At 33.8% G+C, this 20,432-nt stretch overlaps 1 non-coding gene across 1 annotated transcript; it reads left to right on the top strand.

Moving 5' to 3' along the window:
* Positions 1–501: 501 nt before the first annotated feature.
* LOC139887090 (small nucleolar RNA R71) lies at positions 502–608 on the top strand. Its single transcript, XR_011772936.1, has one exon. It is a non-coding gene; the product is annotated as a small nucleolar RNA R71 (small nucleolar RNA).
* The last annotated feature ends 19,824 nt before the right edge of the window (positions 609–20,432 follow it).

The raw sequence follows: 20,432 nt of genomic DNA, 5'->3' as shown, positions 1-20,432 counted from the left end.
TTGCTAGGACCTTGTTGGTTGTTGTATGGAACATTTCGATTATAATTCGGGTTTTGATTGTAAATTGGTCTTGGCGGTTGATAATTATTCTGATAATTATTTCCAGGCCTTTGGTTTATGTATGAAACATTCTCTCTTTGTTCTATTGTTAATTCAATACTGAGACAATCTTTTGTCAAATGTGGTCCTCCACACTGCTCACAACTAATTCGTATTGAGTGAATATCTTTAGTCATCTTTTCCATTCGTCTCTCGACAGCATCTATCTTTGCAGAAATGGAATCTAAGTCATGGCTAGAATCGGCTCTAGCTGCTTTAGATGATCTAACGATATATTTTTCTTGGTGCCACTCATGTGAGTGGGAAGCAGTGTTATCAATAATCTTATAACCGTCAGTTTCGGTTTTCTTCATAATGGAACCACCAGCTGCTATATCGATGTCTTTCCTTGTAGTGATGTCGCATCCTTGGTAGAATATTTGTACTATTTGACAGGTGTCTAAACCATGTTGCGGACATCCTCTTAATAACTTTCCAAATCGTGTCCATGCCTCATATAGAGTTTCATTTGGCTTCTGTGTGAACGTAACAATTTCTCCTTGAAGTCTTACGGCTTTGGATGCCAGAAAGAATTGTTTGAGAAATTTTTCAACTAAAACGTCCCATGTATCAATCGCCCCTTCAGGTAATGATTCCAACCAATCTTTGGCTTCTCCCTTTAAAGTCCAGGGAAATAACATGAGATATATCTGTTCATCCTCAACTTCTCGGATTTTAAATAGTGTGCAGATCCTATTAAAGGTACTAAGATGTTCATTTGGATCTTCCTTCGGCGCACCACTAAATTGGCATTGCTTAGTCACCATGTGTAGAATTTGTCTTTTGATTTCATAATCTGGCGCATTAATGTCTGGATGAGTAATTGCGTGACCTTGGCCAGTGCGTTTAGCTCTCAATCGGTCTTCCATACTTAGAGGTTCCAGATTTTCCATGATTGAATTTGTTGAATCTGAATCACTAGAGGATTCTGATTTAATGGATCGTTCCTCAATAATCTCTGTTTGAATGATTGGTGGTTCCGGAGGAAAAATTAATGGTTCGGGATCTATGAATCGTCCCTGAATATTCTCCGGATTCTCAATTGTGAGGTCGGGTTCAAAAAATGGATTATCGGAAATTTGAATTGGAGTACTTGGTCGACTGGATGACGATTCTAAAGAAAAATCAACGGCGACAATATTTGCTAGATGTCTTGATCTGGTTACAGGTGGTGAACGTACAAAAGGTGGTGAACGTTTTGCTCGGTGCATTCACTGAATATCGTATTAGTTTTTTTTTTTTTAAAAAGAAAAATTATATAAGTTATCCAATTAATAGACTTTTCTGATTTTGTCCACGTTTCGAATAGCTAAAAGATGCAGCAGAGGGGCAGGATTCGTTTGGTCTCAATATAATTGAGTACTGTTTGGCTCCAATAACCGGTCCACGTACAAATCCAACTATTACTACGAACCAGAAAATTTTGATGTCTATCAATTTAAACACTTAAAATAAATTTTCGTAATTTAAAGAAATTTAGAGAAGAAGTAGAAAATTCTATGTCCTAAAACTAGAATGGCGAGAAATAAAAGAGAAAAAGAGCGCGTCGAAAAACGTCGAAAAAAATAAAAAGGGGAAAAATAAAAGGCGTCGAAAAATAAAAATAAGAAAGTAGCGCGTCTAAACTTAAAAAGGCACTAAAAACTAAAAATTAAAAGTTGCGTCTAAAAATATTAAAGCTTAAAAGAAATACTATATCCCAAATGGCAATAACTTAAAAAGGTACTAAAACTTAAAAAGGCGTCGCAAAATTCTAAAGCACCTAAATCTTAATCTAAAGAAAAAGAACTTAAGGGATTTTACGGCAAATCTTAAAAATCTAGAAGTAAAAATAACTATGGTAAAAACTATATCTTAAAACTAAATACGAGCGAAAAATACAAAAATTACGCTAAAATAATTAAAAAGAGACAAAATATAAAAATATACTTAAAGTTGTAAAAATTACAATTTTTTATAAAAATATTATTTTTATATTATTTATTTTATAAAACTATTAATTTTATAATTTATTTAAACTAATTGAACTAAATATATAAATTAAATCTAAAAACTAAACTAAATAATAAATAATTAAAAACCTAATTAAGGTTTAATAATAATAATAAATAATACACCGTAATTAATGCTGATTAGGGTTGACTGTTGGCGTGTCAGACACACTCATGCGATCGCATGAGTTCTAAGTTACACAGCCATGCGATCGCATGGGCTAGGGTTTCTGGCCAGTGAGTGGGCTGCTACAGTACGGGCCGCGAGTGTTTTTATATTTTTTTTTCAGTTTTCTGTTTTAAATTTTCTGTTTTATATGAATATAATATATTTATATAAATTAAATAAAACTTATTAAATTTTCTGTTTTATATGAATATAATATATTTATAGAACTTATATATTTAACAAACTCTTAAAAATATTTATATTTTTGTTTTTCTTTTTATATTTTTGAATATTTAAAACGTATTTTTACAAAAACTTATTTTTATAAAAGTAAACTAAAAATTAATAAAAATCTTTTTTTTTATAGCGTTGCGCTTCCGGCGTTTAAGCAAGAATGCTCCCCGGCAGCGGCGCCAAAAATACTTGATGTTATGCGAGGTGTATATGAAATAGCTTATATTTTACTAGGAAAAACTATTAAATACGATACAATTTTACACAAGATATTTATTTATTTATAGAATGGATATACCTAAACCTTGCTACAACACTTATAGGCAGTGTACCTAATCGTACAGTAGTGTAGTTTTTAGTAAGTCCGGTTCGTTCCACAGAGATACACTTAAACAAGCTTAACGCTATATTAGTTTAAATAATAAAAATACAAATATATATATATATATATATATATATATAAGTAATATTATTATTATAAAAAGGGGGTTTTTACCGTTTAATGACCGGTTTGTCGATTTTTAAAACTTTAGTCGCAGTTAAAACCTAATGTAAAAATATATAAAAATAAATACAACTTAATTTAAAACGTATATTAAATAATGATAATGAAATTGCGATAAATGAAATTGCGATAAAATAAAATTTCGATAATTAAAAGTGAAATTAAATACGATGACAATAAATAAAAGTGCAATAATTAGAAGTGCAATTAAATATGAAAATAAAGGAATTATGCTTATTTAAACTTCCATAATCATGATGTTTGACGTGTTGATTTTAGTTTATTCCCATGGGTTAATTGTCCTTTGTCCTGGATTATTTAATATGTCCGTCTGGTTTTTGTCCATAACAGTCCATCAGTCATAAATATAAAGTGCGAGTATCCTCGTCAAATTATCCTTATATCCGAAGTCAAATATTCCAACTAATTGGGGACTTAAACTGTAACAAGGTTTTAATACTTTGTTTAATAATTACACCAGGATATCAACTGCGTGTAACCCAAGGTTTTAATACTTTATTAACAATTATGCCAAGTGTCCTTGTACATAATTCACCCCTGTTTTAATAAGTCTATTAACTATTAATCCATCCCCGAGTCCGGTTAAATGAACGATTATTAGTACTTATAAATATCCCGTCCATCGTGTCCGATCGAGTGTATATGGTTATTTATATGTACGTCCAATTGTAAACCTTTATATTAAAATTAACAAACTGTGACGACCCGTCCTTATCCACCTGGACAAAGTCATCAACATTTGGTCCCATTGCGATGATCGACTCCAAGTAATGTCCTTAAATTGAGCAAATGCATAGCGGAAGACTTAATTCATACCTGAGAATAAACATGCTTTAAAGTGTCAACCAAAAGGTTGGTGAGTTCATAGGTTTATCATAACAATCATGTCAATATGTTAATAGACCACAAGATTTCATTTTCATAAACATAATACACTTGCAAGTGTATGTAAAGCATTCTAAGTGGTTGTGCACTTGGTAACCATACTTAACATTTAATCAACGTCGCATATTCCCTTTATTATGAAATCTCCCTACACTGTACCAAGTGTAGTAACAAAACGAAGTACTGTGCAACCGTTGAATACTGGTCGTCCAGTCCGGTTGGGGTTGTCAGGCCCGATAGATCTATCAACAGGATTCGCGTTTACAATACCACATGTAAATAGTAGTTACCAAGCTATTAGGGAAGATATGCAGGGTGGTACAACTCAACGTAGAATATATTTTAAGTACTTGTGTCTATCTCGTAAACATTTTTAAAAGCAGCGCATGTATTCTCAGCCCAAAAATATATTTTTCAAAAGCAATTAAAAAGGGAGCAAATGAAACTCACCATACTGTATTTTGTAGTAAAAATACATACGACGTCATTTAACAAGAGTAGGGTTGACCTTGGATTCACGAACCTAATGAGATTTGGGTTTTGGCCCCGTTTAAAACTCGATCAACACAGCCCAAAGGCAATTTACTCTAATATTAGTCCAATAACATCAATAAGCCCAATCAACCAATTAAATAAAGATCCAGTACAGAAAATCTGTTTAATTGGTTCAATTGTATTCCGTATGTGTTTGTGCTGTCAGTTCAAAAGTAGATCGAGAGTGGCAGAAGTGAAACGCAGGAAAACAGTATCACAATCTAGGGTTTCTTTGATTAATCAACAGGTAAATCAAACCAAGATCACAAACGTTTAATGGTTCATCGATTATCATCACCCTTCAAAGTCATCATCATTCTTTAATATTCTTGTAAATCGTCATCCCTCATCAATTAAGTAATCGGTCGATCAATTGTTTCAAGTAAGTAATCAATTTAATATTATTCTCCTTAATTTCTAAAATCCCTCTATATTATCTGTATTTTATTCATTCGAACAGGAGTAGTTGCAATTTACCGAATCATCGAAAGAGGAAAAATATGGATGGTTTTGATGAGGTAAGGATTAAAATCGAATAACAATAGTAATGATTAATTATTTTATGTGTGTGTTTGTGTTGGTGTTTCGACTACAGAACATGAAAATAGGGAAGATGGGTTTCGTTTGGTTTATTTTCTTTTTTTTTTGTGGATCGACAGAATATAGGAGGCGAGTTTTAGAGTAGTAGTTCAATCAGAAAAGAAATTGAATTACGGCACAAGTGCATAAATTTTGTTAAATGGATTTGAAAGTCTAACAGCCTGGATTAAATTTAAATTCGTGAATGGATTGTGGGGTTGTTTTCTAATAGTGCAGATATGGTTTTGTGAGGGTGACAAGGGTTGTAGATCTTCGATGGGTTACAACGAAAACAGAAATAATAGCAGTAGCAGCATAAATGGTAATGGTTTGTATGTGATTAAAACAGAAATATGCAGTAACAGTGATTATTTTGGTGGTGGTTAACGATGGTAACATAAATGGTTAATTGAGTTACGTTAGAGGTTTTGATTAAGGTTTTGTGAGCTCATTAGAAACGGGAAGGATAAGCAGATAAGGGACTGGGCTGTAGCAGTTTGGTAACGTGATCATTGGTGTTAAAATGGGTTTTGAAGAGGGTGAGTTGTGATCATGGGTTTTGATGGTTTGTTTTGGTATTCCATAGGGGTTGATTAATGGGTCTATGGTGACAGTTGGATCTCGACAGAACTGGAAATAAGGAGGTGTGGGAGCTTGGCTTGGTTTGTTTGGTTCACGATAGCATATTGTGGGTCTTCGTTCAACAACTCGATAGTGATAATAGTGAGAACAAGAGTTGCACATAATTGTTAAGTTGTAACCCGGAGTCGAGTTGTTAAATGGGTTATGGGTTAGATGGTTTTGTGATTCGAAAAGTAAACTGCAACAACAGAAAATTTGGGTTAGACTTTTCAAGAAAAAGAAAAAAAATGAAGAGGGAGAGAAGAGAGGGTAAGGTAATATGGGTTGTGATGGTGGTGAAAATGGTCGACGGTGGTAGTTATTGATGGAGGTGTTGGAACTCTAGCTTTCTCAGGAATAATATAAGATGCCATAAACGTTGATGAAGCAAGGGTGCTTGTACGGACAGAAGAAAAATTGTGTAGGCTGTGACTATCGTTAGAATTTATTAACGATTGTTGGAATATGAAAGTTGTAGAAGTTGACGGCAGGAAAGCGGTGGATATACAGTGATTATGAATATTGTTTTTAAGTGAAAGAAAACAAGCTAGGATTTTGAGAGATTGAATGTAATATTATGTGAGAATTGTTGCCAAAGTGAGTAGGTTCATTTATTATGATTATAATTGAAATATCTTGTACATGATAAAAGAATGATTTACTCCTTAATTGACGGCTTTTAGTATAATGTTAATTAATTAAAGTGTTAGGTGCAACCAAAAGAACCTGATCGAATATTGTAGCAAGAGAAATAATTCAACATAATCATGTCTCAACTTGTACAAGCACATATTTATATTTATATAGATAAAGTAATAATTAAATAAACTGAAAGTTAGAGAAAAACGTGTGAAATAAATATAGCATCCATCTAGATTGGTTCTTTCCACGGTCAATTTCAATATGAATGTAATTTTGTACTCCGTCGTTAATCAGTGGCGGATAGAAGTATTCTGAAAAATCCTATATTTAATTATTTCTGTCTTTTAATGTATAAATCAATCACACAAAAAATTCGTCTGTTATTTGTTTGTAGTTCCAAGTAATATGTACGGAGTATTAAATCTCAAAATAAGAAAGTAAAATTATTTTCAACCAGTCTAAAATTTATGCAGTTTATTAATCAACTTACGTTTATTTTAGAATCACATAAGTTCCAATTAAATTTATCTAAGTAAAAATAGAATGATAATCGAGGGTTACAATCATTTAATAATTATATTTAATATATATATATATATATATATATATATACACACACACACACACACACATTTACTTACAATTAATTGTTCGTGGATCATCGAGAACAGTCGAAGGTCAATTGAATTTATGAAACAGTTCAAAATTTTTGAGACTCAACATTACAGACTTTGCTTATCGTATCGAAACTATATAAAGATTAAGTTTAAATTTGGTCAAAAATTCCCGGGTCGTCACAGTACCTACCCGTTAAAGAAATTTCGTCCCGAAATTTGAGTGAGGTTGTCATGGTTAATGATAAAAATGTTTTCATGACGAATTTGAGCTAATAAATAGAGTTTTTATTACTGTTGAGTAATATGGGTAAGATAATTTGATTACTCGAAGGGTACGAGTGAAGCTATCACAAAAGAATGAAATGAGAAAAGTAAGTTTCGTCATATCTTTTGACGTAGATGGGTTGAATTCCAGAGTTCAAGGGATTTAAAGAAAATCTTCGAAATCTAAAAGATTTGATTCTTCGGCGAATTAGGAAATTAAGATCTCTATATTTAAATACGGTGATCTGCCTCGATTACTCTGTCTGATATGTCCATTATAAATTAAGCTCTTCCGCTCCATTGTTCTCACCATTCCTATACTTTCTTCCTTAGTTCATACATCTAAAAGATTTTGAAAATACTTAATCCAGTTCTGATCCTTGTCCTCATTCTTACTATCGCAACAATCATCCTCCTTTTCCAACTTCCACCAGAGGAATCTGTTTTCTTTTATTTCGCCCTTGGGGTTATAGTGTTTTTAATCTTCCCGTGTCTTTTTGTTGCGATAAACATTGATATACACGGTTTGTAATTTATGTGTTGTTATCGGGCTTTATATTCTCCCTTATATTTCGAAGCTCTATGTTTTTGTTTTCTCTTCCCGACTTCAAGTCAAGCGAATAATGGTCCAGAATTTGTAGATATAGAGTTTCGAATGATTATAATGTTCTAAGCAGGAAGGAACGTGATAGCACAATTTGATTTTCATATTTATCAAAATTACCGAGAATAGAACTATCAAGAATATATTTTCTTGATATGTTCAGAAGTTAAGCAGAATGACAGAGTTATGTAACATGACACATGATGATGGTATAATCTACTGTGAACCATCATCACATTTCATTAGGAACTCAGCATGACTTATTGTAATATAATCACATTGGCCAAGCGTATTATATTATACTAACTCATGCTTCAGTTCTCAACACTACAATTCATTCATAATTTATACTTAGACTTTATAGAAGTTTTCAATATAATGGAATACAGATAGCACAAAGAGGTAGATAATTTCGGACAAGAATATTTATGAAAATATCATCAGAAATATCGAAGATATTTATGATGATATTTTGAAATTTCTAAGTTTAAAGGTTGATAAAGAAAAAAATTTCGCAAGATTTTAACATGACTTTAGAACAAGATATTCTCTAAAGATTTCACCGGATCTAGAATTACCTGGATTCTTTGAATATAGGGTTTGGTTCTTGTATTTTTCCATGGTCTCCTTCATGGTTAGCTCAATTCGTTTTTCAGTACCAAATTTTCTATCGAGCGTTCCAGAACACTTCCTTCTTTATCATCAACTTTTGGCCATTAAGACCATCTACAACATGCTGCTTCGTCAACATTTTCAAAGTTAACGGATCTGGGTCATCGGTTATCAAACCGAGGTGGTTTCAGGAGAATTGTGTTTTTAGATGATTAAACGCTGATGGTAATACGGTGGAATATAAAAGGTTCCCCGGTAACAATAAAAGAGCACGCGTATATATCAAGGTTATAATAAGGTTGTTTCGGATGAAAAGTCGGAGTTGACTTGCTGAAGCTGTGACAAAATTGGCTACTTTGGAAAGGGATTGCAAAGTGATTTTCGGTAATAACATCGCCAAAGGAGCTAGCGCAAATACGTGTTAAACCTTTACTCAGGTTCCAAGAGTTTTTCAGGTGCATAACTATATGCATAAATCTTTTCTTCCTTTAGATGAAGTATGGCTGGTTCATCCTCTCGATCGAGGTGTTTTCAAGAATCATGAAAGATTTGAACATGGATTGGAATCGTCAAGATACAAATGAGGTTTAAGATGAAATCAAGTGGCAAACTTGAAGAATTGTTTAGTTTCATAGGTTATAATCAATATTTTAATTCATTTTAAATGTCCAATGTTTTTAGTCCACAGTCGATAGTCCACAGTCGGCAGTCCAATAATTCGTATATAGTTTAATATATAATATTTGAATTAATTAATACGTATCGTGACCCGTATACGTCTCAGACTCGATCACAACTCAAAGTATATATATTATTGTAGAATCAACCTCAACCCTGTATAGCTAACTCCAACATTACTGCATATAGAGTGTCTATGGTTATTCCAAATAATATATATAGATGTGTCGATATGATATGTCAAAACCTTGTATACGTGTCCCGATATTTAAAGTGCGTAAAATAAATAACAAAAATTAAGTGACGATAAATAAAATTACGAGAATGTAAATTGCAAGAATGTAAATTGCGATAATTAAATTGCGATAAATAAATGTAACCAGTTAGCTAGGAACAGTTAGCTAGGAACAGTTAGCGTGGATTCTTAACAAAATTCTTCATAATTAATTTGTCTGTTTCTAACAAATTTTATTTTGTCATATATTTTCTTCATTATGCCACTTGTTGGATTCTGATAGGTCAAAATTCGAATGTGAAATTGAATGAAAATGGTCATTCTGCAGTGAACGAATACGTATATCAGTGGTTGTAAGTAGGATAGTAAATGACTGTTGAATCGGATTCGAAGAATGTACAGTGTAACTTATTAATGTGAAATCTAAATATTTCTAGGGTATTACCTACCCGTTAAAATATTTTTACCATTAACAGTTTGTACAAAAGAATTTTTAATTACAATCTTTATGAAAATATACTTACATATATATATTTTCCTCAGATGTAATCATGGATTTAATGAGTTAATATGATATTAATCTCATTTGCTTTTCGGTTTGAGCTAGAATAAATAATCTCTAAGACTTTAGAGATTACATAATCGCCATGAAGAACGAAGGTAATTGATGTAGAACGATACGTAGAACGATGATTATACTCGAGGTACAGAATGAGATGTTGAGGCATGGATTGTTGATGGTACTGGTGCTGTTACTGATGGTACTGTTGGTACCGGTGATGTTGCTGAAGCTGGTAAATCTTGCACCATATTCTCCAAATTTATTAGTCGAGTGCGAAGCTTGTTGACTTCTTCCATTACTCCAAGATGATTATAGGTCGGAACGAACGGATGAATAAGGTTTAGAATTTTAGATAGAATATAATCGTGGCGAGATATTCGGGAAATGAGTGAGAAAATAGTATCTCGAACAGGTTCACCGGTAAGTGCTTCAGGTTCACCGCCAAGAGGTGAATTTGGTTGATGGAAAGGATCACCTTCTTTTTGTCTCCAATGATTAAGTAGGCTACGAACCCATCAGATGAATTGATTGATTCATTCTGGTGACACGGCTTTCGGAGCTTAGGTGAAACTCCATATCGGAATAGCTGTCGGAATCCGAGGAATTCGAACTGGTTGAGGGATTCATCTCGTACGATCATATGAAGGATTTTAGATAAGAAATAGATTATAAGATGTAGATTAGTACCCTGTAATACATAATTTACATATGCATATATATAATACTAAAATCCCATAATTTACGGAGGAATCTACGGAAGCTGTCAGGCAAAGGTAACAATAATAGATACGCTAAGATACGAATTTATCTATACACTGTCTATGCAATAGAGGCAGTAAGACGTGTCTAGACTAAGAGTGATAAGCAAGTAATTCCCTAAGAATGATAAGCAGACAATTTTCGACACGAAATGATAAGCAAAACTTTTGACATGCAGACACGGTCGAAGTCCAGACTCACTAATGCATCTAAGCAACTATCAGTTAGACACACTAATGCATGACTTGGTTCGCTAAGACCACCGCTCTGATACCACCTGTGATGACCCGTCCTTATCCACCTGGACAAAGTCATCAACATTTGGTCCCATTGCGATGATCGACTCCAAGTAATGTCCTTAAATTGAACAAATGCACAGCGGAAGACTTAATTCATACCTGAGAATAAACATGCTTTAAAGTGTCAACCAAAAGGTTGGTGAGTTCATAGGTTTATCATAACAATCATGTCAATATGTTAATAGACCACAAGATTTCATTTTCATAAACATAATACACTTGCAAGTGTATGTAAAGCATTCTAAGTGGTTGAGCACTTGGTAACCATACTTAACATTTAATCAACGTCGCATATTCCCTTTATTATGAAATCTCCCTACACTGTACCAAGTGTAGTAACAAAACGAAGTACTGTGCAACCGTTGAATACTGGTCGTCCAGTCCGGTTGGGGTTGTCAGGCCCGATAGATCTATCAACAGGATTCGCGTTTACAATACCACATGTAAATAGTAGTTACCAAGCTATTAGGGAAGATATGCAGGGTGGTACAACTCAACGTAGAATATATTTTAAGTACTTGTGTCTATCTCGTAAACATTTTTAAAAGCAGCGCATGTATTCTCAGCCCAAAAATATATTTTGCAAAAGCAATTAAAAAGGGAGCAAATTAAACTCACCATACTGTATTTTGTAGTAAAAATACATACGACGTCATTTAACAAGAGTAGGGTTGACCTTGGATTCACGAACCTAATGAGATTTGGGTTTTGGCCCCGTTTAAAACTCGATCAACACAGCCCAAAGGCAATTTACTCTAATATTAGTCCAATAACATCAATAAGCCCAATCAACCAATTAAATAAAGATCCAGTATAGAAAATCTATTTAATTGGTTCAATTGTATTCCATATGTGTTTGTGCTGTCAGTTCAAAAGTAGATCGAGAGTGGCAGAAGTGAAACGCAGGAAAACAGTATCACAATCTAGGGTTTCTTTGATTAATCAACAGGTAAATCAAACCAAGATCACAAATGTTTAATGGTTCATCGATTATCATCACCCTTCAAAGTCATCATCATTCTTTAATATTCTTGTAAATCGTCATCCCTCATCAATCAAGTAATCGGTCGATCAATTGTTTCAAGTAAGTAATCAATTTAATATTATTCTCCTTAATTTCTAAAATCCCTCTATATTATCTGTATTTTATTCATTCGAACAGGAGTAGTTGCAATTTACTGAATCACCGAAAGAGGAAAAATATGGATGGTTTTGATGAGGTAAGGATTAAAATCGAATAACAATAGTAATGATTAATTATTTTATGTGTGTGTTTGTGTTGGTGTTTCGACTACAGAACATGAAAATAGGGAAGATGGGTTTCGTTTGGTTTATTTTCTTTTTTTTTGTGGATCGACAGAATATAGGAGGCGAGTTTTAGAGTAGTAGTTCAATCAGAAAAGAAATTGAATTACGGCACAAGTGCATAAATTTTGTTAAATGGATTTGAAAGTCTAACAGCCTGGATTAAATTTAAATTCGTGAATGGATTGTGGGGTTGTTTTCTAATAGTGCAGATATGGTTTTGTGAGGGTGACAAGGGTTGTGGATCTTCGATGGGTTACAACGAAAACAGAAATAATAGCAGTAGCAGCATAAATGGTAATGGTTTGTATGTGATTAAAACAGAAATATGCAGTAACAGTGATTATTTTGGTGGTGGTTAACGATGGTAACATAAATGGTTAATTGAGTTACGTTAGAGGTTTTGATTAAGGTTTTGTGAGCTCATTAGAAACGGGAAGGATAAGCAGATAAGGGACTGGGCTGTAGCAGTTTGGTAACGTGATCATTGGTGTTAAAATGGGTTTTGAAGAGGGTGAGTTGTGATCATGGGTTTTGATGGTTTGTTTTGGTATTCCATAGGGGTTGATTAATGGGTCTATGGTGACAGTTGGATCTCGACAGAACTGGAAATAAGGAGGTGTGGGAGCTTGGCTTGGTTTGTTTGGTTCACGATAGCATATTGTGGGTCTTCGTTCAACAACTCGATAGTGATAATAGTGAGAACAAGAGTTGCACATAATTGTTAAGTTGTAACCCGGAGTCGAGTTGTTAAATGGGTTATGGGTTAGATGGTTTTGTGATTCGAAAAGTAAACTGCAACAACAGAAAATTTGGGTTAGACTTTTCAAGAAAAAGAAAAAAAATGAAGAGGGAGAGAAGAGAGGGTAAGGTAATATGGGTTGTGATGGTGGTGAAAATGGTCGACGGTGGTAGTTATTGATGGAGGTGTTGGAACTCTAGCTTTCTCAGGAATAATATAAGATGCCATAAACGTTGATGAAGCAAGGGTGCTTGTACGGACAGAAGAAAAATTGTGTAGGCTGTGACTATCGTTAGAATTTATTAACGATTGTTGGAATATGAAAGTTGTAGAAGTTGACGGCAGGAAAGCGGTGGATATACAGTGATTATGAATATTGTTTTTAAGTGAAAGAAAACAAGCTAGGATTTTGAGAGATTGAATGTAATATTATGTGAGAATTGTTGCCAAAGTGAGTAGGTTCATTTATTATGATTATAATTGAAATATCTTGTACATGATAAAAGAATGATTTACTCCTTAATTGACGGCTTTTAGTATAATGTTAATTAATTAAAGTGTTAGGTGCAACCAAAAGAACCTGATCGAATATTGTAGCAAGAGAAATAATTCAACATAATCATGTCTCAACTTGTACAAGCACATATTTATATTTATATAGATAAAGTAATAATTAAATAAACTGAAAGTTAGAGAAAAACGTGTGAAATAAATATAGCATCCATCTAGATTGGTTCTTTCCACGGTCAATTTCAATATGAATGTAATTTTGTACTCCGTCGTTAATCAGTGGCGGATAGAAGTATTCTGAAAAATCCTATATTTAATTATTTCTGTCTTTTAATGTATAAATCAATCACACAAAAAATTCGTCTGTTATTTGTTTGTAGTTCCAAGTAATATGTACGGAGTATTAAATCTCAAAATAAGAAAGTAAAATTATTTTCAACCAGTCTAAAATTTATGCAGTTTATTAATCAACTTACGTTTATTTTAGAATCACATAAGTTCCAATTAAATTTATCTAAGTAAAAATAGAATGATAATCGAGGGTTACAATCATTTAATAATTATATTTAATATATATATATATATATATACACACACACACACACACACACACACACATTTACTTACAATTAATTGTTCGTGGATCATCGAGAACAGTCGAAGGTCAATTGAATATATGAAACAGTTCAAAATTTTTGAGACTCAACATTACAGACTTTGCTTATCGTGTCGAAACTATATAAAGATTAAGTTTAAATTTGATCGAAAATTCCCGGGTCGTCACAAAAACTATCATTTAGTTAAACAAATATAAAGCCCATTAATAGCCCATAGTCTAATTTCCACAAGTGTCGTTCTTTTGTCCAAACCCCAATTATGGTACAAAGCCCAATTACCCAATTTTAATATTTTTAGCCCAACATCATGATTACTTCGGTATTAAATAAGCATAATAATAACTTAGCTACGAGACATTAATGTAAAAAGGTTGAACATAACTTACAATGATTAAAAATAGCGTAGCGTTACACGGACAGAATTTCGACTTACACCCTTACAACATTCGCTAACATACCCTTATTATTAGAAATTAAAATTAAAATTAAAATATAATATATATATATATATATATATATATATATATATATATATCGTATGATGAATGAGGAGAAAAAGATGTGTTTGATGTTCACCAAAAACGCGAGTTTTATAGGCAATGTGGGATGGAAAAGGGGCTCATGCGATCGCATGAGTTTTGCTCCTCCAGGTCATGCGATCGCATGGCCAGCTGGGGAGGCTCACATGTTGTTGTTTTCTTCTGCCGACGGTTTTTATAATATAATATAATATATATATTAATTTTAAAAATTAATTATATATTATATTATATTCATGTGCATAGTTGACTTGTAATTTTTAGTCCGTTGCGTCGAGCGTTGAGAGTTGACTCTGGTCCCGGTTCCGGATTTTCGAACGTCCTTGCGTATAATTTAATATCTTGTACTTTGGGTTTTGCTTCTTGTACTCTTGTAATTTTGAGACGTTTCTTATCACTAATTGGAACCTCTTTGATTGTACTTTGTACTTTTGAGTTTTTTGGTTGTTTGCGTCTTCAATTCGTCGAATCTGTCTTTTGTCTTCACCTTTTATTATTTAAACGAATATCACTTGTAAATAGAACAGTTGCAACTAAAATCTTGTCTTTCTTGAGGGATAATGCTATGAAATATATGTTCGTTTTTAGCATTATCAGTAGGTATATTATATATGTATGTGTATAATTATTGCATTCACTAAGCGTTAGCTTACCCTCTCGTTGTTTACCTTTTTAGGCTCTGGCGTGGACAAAGGCAAAGGTATTCGGTTGGATTAGTGGTCTCCCGCTTGTTTTGATAGGGGATGCTTTTGGGTGTTTAGCTTTTGAAGTATGACCAAGATTGGGTAGTTTAACCACAAACACCGTGCTCTGGGTGTCGTTTGGAACTTAAACTATGATGGTCGAAACTTGTATTTTGAACGAATTTCGTAAAATGGGACATTGTGGGCCCGGTGTTGTAAAACTCGTTTTGATGATGAAAATCTCTTAGTTTTACTTATTATAACATGTTGTGAAAAGGTTTTCGTTTAAAAGTATCGGGAAGCGGGATTTCCGCTCATGTAATTTGAAACCCGAGATCAGAACCTGACAGTTCATTGGGACGCCGTCCCAATTGTTTGGACGCCGTCCAAGTCTTCAGTACTGGACGCCGTCCAGGAAGCTGGACGCCGTCCAGATATACTATTCCAGAAAATATTTTTTTTTTTTTTTTGTGTTTTTGGGTATAACGAGGTCGGGTTGTTACAAATGGTCTAAGGGTTGATTGTTAACTTTTTTAATTTTTGCAGCGGTTTTTCTGTCTTTCTTTAGTTATTTTTCTTCGAAAAACATAATATTAAATTATAAATGATTATTGAAATATATTTTATCCTCTATTTTCTTTCTTAAGTAAGAACTTAGTGATTATTTCATGTATGTTCTCCTTAAACCGGCTAAACGAATTAGGGTTTTTTCTTGCTGTGGTATAGATATTCTAGTCATCTTGTTTTTTTTTTACAAATGCTATTCTGGTCATCTTGTTGATGATATATATAGTGATTCTTATATGTGCGTTTAGTGGACTCCTATAGTTGTAACACCCTGATTTTTTTTTTTTAAACACAGCAGAAGACTGAATTTACCTAAATACCCTTAGTTAATATTCAATACAGCTTTGCAAAACAACGATGTTACGTAAAACATTTCAAAATCTGACAACATCAGAGTTCGGATAATAGTCAAACATGTCTTTAGCCCGTCCGTAACACCCATCCTAATCAGCAGTACCTAAACCTGCAAGGGTGGAAAATGTGGGGGAATTAGCACACAGCAAAGTGAATAGATACTATCTAACAGACCAAGCATAAGTAACTGAACATGCAAGGGATCCCAATTATGCTAACGTCCTGAACTAGCATATAACAATAAATGACAATATGAGGATCGGCGGCTTGTACGAGCACACGGCTTAGTTGATCAAGCTACAGTCTACCGATAGTCCGCTTTACTGATTCCACTGCATAACCGTCCAGACGCAACACATGCGTCCTTCTATGCTATACTGAACAATCAGTAACTCATGACCCGACCAGGCTACCACTATCGACCTCACATCAACCCTACCTTGCTGCCTCGGAGGGTTCCCAACCTTGCTGCCTCGGTTGGTGTCAAACTAACAGTGGGCACATAAGATCACAGATAAACAGTCATGCAATTGTCCTAACTAGCATGGCAATATCTAACTACGCATGGTAATCATACAGATTATAAACATAATATAAAGAGTCTGAAAAAGTAGCGTGGCAGCTACTTAATACTCTATCCGGAGATAGACCCACTCACCAATTACCAGCAACAGCTCAGATTCTGACTACTGAGCTTTCTCCTTATCTTTTCCACCTGAGAATGGACATAACATAGTCAGTAATAATGTCTTGATATCATCCCAAAAACAAGACAATAGCATCAATAAACAAGCACTTGAACACTTATCTACCTGACCAGTCAACCGTACGAGTGACACTCACCCGCACGTTTGAGGAACCTCAACCGTGCGGTTGACTCCTCACTCATACGCTTGGTCCTTGGTTAAATATCCAATTAAACAACAGTAGATCTGTACGGTTAACCGCCTCAACCGTACGAGTGAAAGCTAACTCGTGCGAGTGAAGGCTCACCCATGCGAGTGACAAGAAACATCAATAGCAACATGAAATGATATATTTCAACCTATATTCATCATATATTCTTTCATTCATAAGCCTATATAAAGAATTCAACCCATAATAACATATTAACGCATGCATGCTAGACACACACGCTAATACCTCTATTTCTGACCCAAATAAATTTTGATATAGCTTCTAAAAAGTTTACCAATGGAAAGTATTTTTCATTATGATTCCAACGATACTTTATTCATCAAAAACGGAGTTACGGTTTGAAAGTTATGACCAAAACAAGTTTTCACAAATCTGACCAGGTGTCACACGTGTGGCTGAGGCCTCACTCGTACGAGTGAGTCCTCACACGCGTGGTTGACTCTCAAAAGTGTGGTTACACGTACGGGTGACCTGTCACTCGTGTGGGAGCTGAAGAACAGCTCCTGCCCGCTGATTTTCGCGTTTTTGGCCCAAAAACTCGAATTTTGCAAGTTCTAACACCAAAACAACTTCAAAAACATCATATAAACTATATAAAAACTATTTCTAACATCAATTAAGCATAATAAACACAAAACATGAAGATTCAAGGTTATATTCATCAAAAACCCACTTTGCTCCCCAAACTCAATTTCTAAGAATTAAACAACGAATTCAAGCACACAAACCTGAATTAATGATCACAAAGATGATATGAATCAATCCTTAAAGCCTCTTGATTCAATTCCAAGCTTGGATTAGATTAGGGTTTCAAGGTGAAAGAGTTTATGTGCGTACTATTTTTGGGAATAGTCTAGAAATGAGAAGAGTGAAGCAATCTGCACTCTAAATGGGTTATTAAAACCCATACCCCACAACACATGGGTATTTATCAGTTATCTAATATCTTTCATTCTTAATTTGGCAACCCCAAAGGAGTCCAAATTAAACAAACGAACCTGTTCTATGACCCTTGTCACAAACTGGTCTTAACTACATAATCAATTAATAATAAACATATTATTAAAATAAAAGCATATTTTAAACACAAATATAAACCTCAGGGCAATTAAGTAATCTTACTTCTAACCCCGGTTTCAGTCTGTTACAAATCCACCCCCTTAAAGAGATTCCGTCCTCGGAATCTGGTCATTCATAGTCACAAGGGTCAAAGGTAACAACCGTCCTCATCAATGGTCACATCGAGTACCAAATCAAAACACATATTACTGCTACATGCACTACCTAAGTAGGTTCATTACTCAACAAGTCTTCTCGATTGGCAAATCAACATCCAACTTTATCAAATTGAACTCTTACTGTCACCGAGTCAAAAACTAACTTTTCAATTACGATTACCATCAAATGGTCAATTCTGACATAAGTTGGTACACTATTTCCATTTACCCAACACAACAGTCTGACAATCTATCACATGATTGCCTACAGTATCACACTCGTCCTTTTCCCGAGTAACCACATACCAACAATCAGACTTATACCAAAAACTACGCAAGTCATTTTCTATTCGAGTGTTTAAGTTAAAAGGATAACGATCCATCAATTCTACTTCAATTACGATTAGCACCATTTCAACATGAGAAAACTCATAAACAATACATCGACCAGTCATCAATCTAATAAATTTCCACAAAGTGAGTCATATCTAGTTTCTATTTACCTACTAAATTCTAGAATCATAGGTAACTGTCCATTATTTAGCCCATCAATTTATAACAACAATCTGGTTTCTATGGTGTTTTATGAAAAGTCCACGTCAAAACTGACATTGCATACCAATTCTCGTAGATACCATTGGTAATCCACCTATAAACCATCTAACCAAACCTTTCAGTCAGGTTCTCGAGATTACCCATAAGATGACTCCATAAAATTTTCCAATTCTGTCGTTCCATGTCATCAATTTGTTGCCATCGTCTCACATGAAAACACAATATCAACACTAATTTTCTCACAATAACAGTACTAATTTCATTGAAATTACCCAAATCTATAATCAAATACCCATTCTCAACCCTGTATTTGAGAATTTTATCATATTTCCTGCAACAATGTCTTTATCTACTAAATATTCCATCGACTAGCATATGCCTCTAATCATATCGTCAATAGTACTAATTATTACGTACACAATACTCTCATCACATCTCGCAATTTAACCCTTAATAACCAATAATAAATCAACATCTAGATCCAACACAACGATCGTTACCATGTATGAAAGGTTAACTTCATGTCAAGTTTTCCTCCAGAAGATAATATTGATCTCAATGTAACTTAAAATTTTTAACCCATTGAAACAATGTTTTCCAATTAATGTATCCAATCCCACCTGGTCACAACATACAACACTGTCAATCAACATCATATCCATCACCTACTATATCATCTCCGACTTTCAAAACTACTATATGATTCACTACAATGTATTTTCGTTGGCCAGACGCAATACATTGTCTCAAATCATACTTTCATTTCAAATATCTCGGAGCAAGATCCTAATCATGTTCATTAGTCTATCCATTACTACGTTCACGAGTCACTGTTAGTTACAACCCACTAACAATAAATAATTCCTAAGAACACAAGGTTGACAAACCTATACTTTAACACACAATTATAACACTTACTGTTTGTCAACACCTCATCCACTATAACACCGTTCTGGGTTCATACTGAAAATCCCAATCTAGTGCTTCTTACAACCTCAGGTTTTCTGAACTATGAATTATCCCGAAGATTAAATATCTAACATTGCTTTCTAACTCAACTGTATAATAACCAGTTCTGATAACATCCAACAGTTCCCAAGAACTCAGTCTTAAATTACTTTTAGCTATACAGTATTGGAAGAGTCAATCTCTGTTTCAAGTTCTACCTAAGGTCAAATATTTCTTTGGTTAACTTCAATAATGAATCGGTCACTCTGACAACATATGACAATTTGTAAGAATTCTCAGTTCAAAACACAATCAACCCATAAACATATACTATCTCAAAAGAGGTTCAATTATTATTCGCAGGCACATGCTCACATCAATAATTCCATGATCGTTGAACCTAGATTTACCGATTTTTAAGGTTCCTTAATGCAACAATTAACCAGTTAGTACAAGTTAATTTCCCAAAAGATTTCAATCATCAATTGAAGCTGTTACACGACTCCCATAACATAAGAATTTATCATGTCAAATCATTCCATCTTATTGACATACTGATCACAATTC

This window comes from Rutidosis leptorrhynchoides, chromosome 1 (genome assembly GCF_046630445.1).
Source record: "Rutidosis leptorrhynchoides isolate AG116_Rl617_1_P2 chromosome 1, CSIRO_AGI_Rlap_v1, whole genome shotgun sequence".
In the NCBI taxonomy this organism is placed as follows: domain Eukaryota; kingdom Viridiplantae; phylum Streptophyta; class Magnoliopsida; order Asterales; family Asteraceae; genus Rutidosis; species Rutidosis leptorrhynchoides.
Note: the sequence above shows the minus strand (reverse complement) of the source record. Positions and strands in the feature narration are given on the sequence as shown.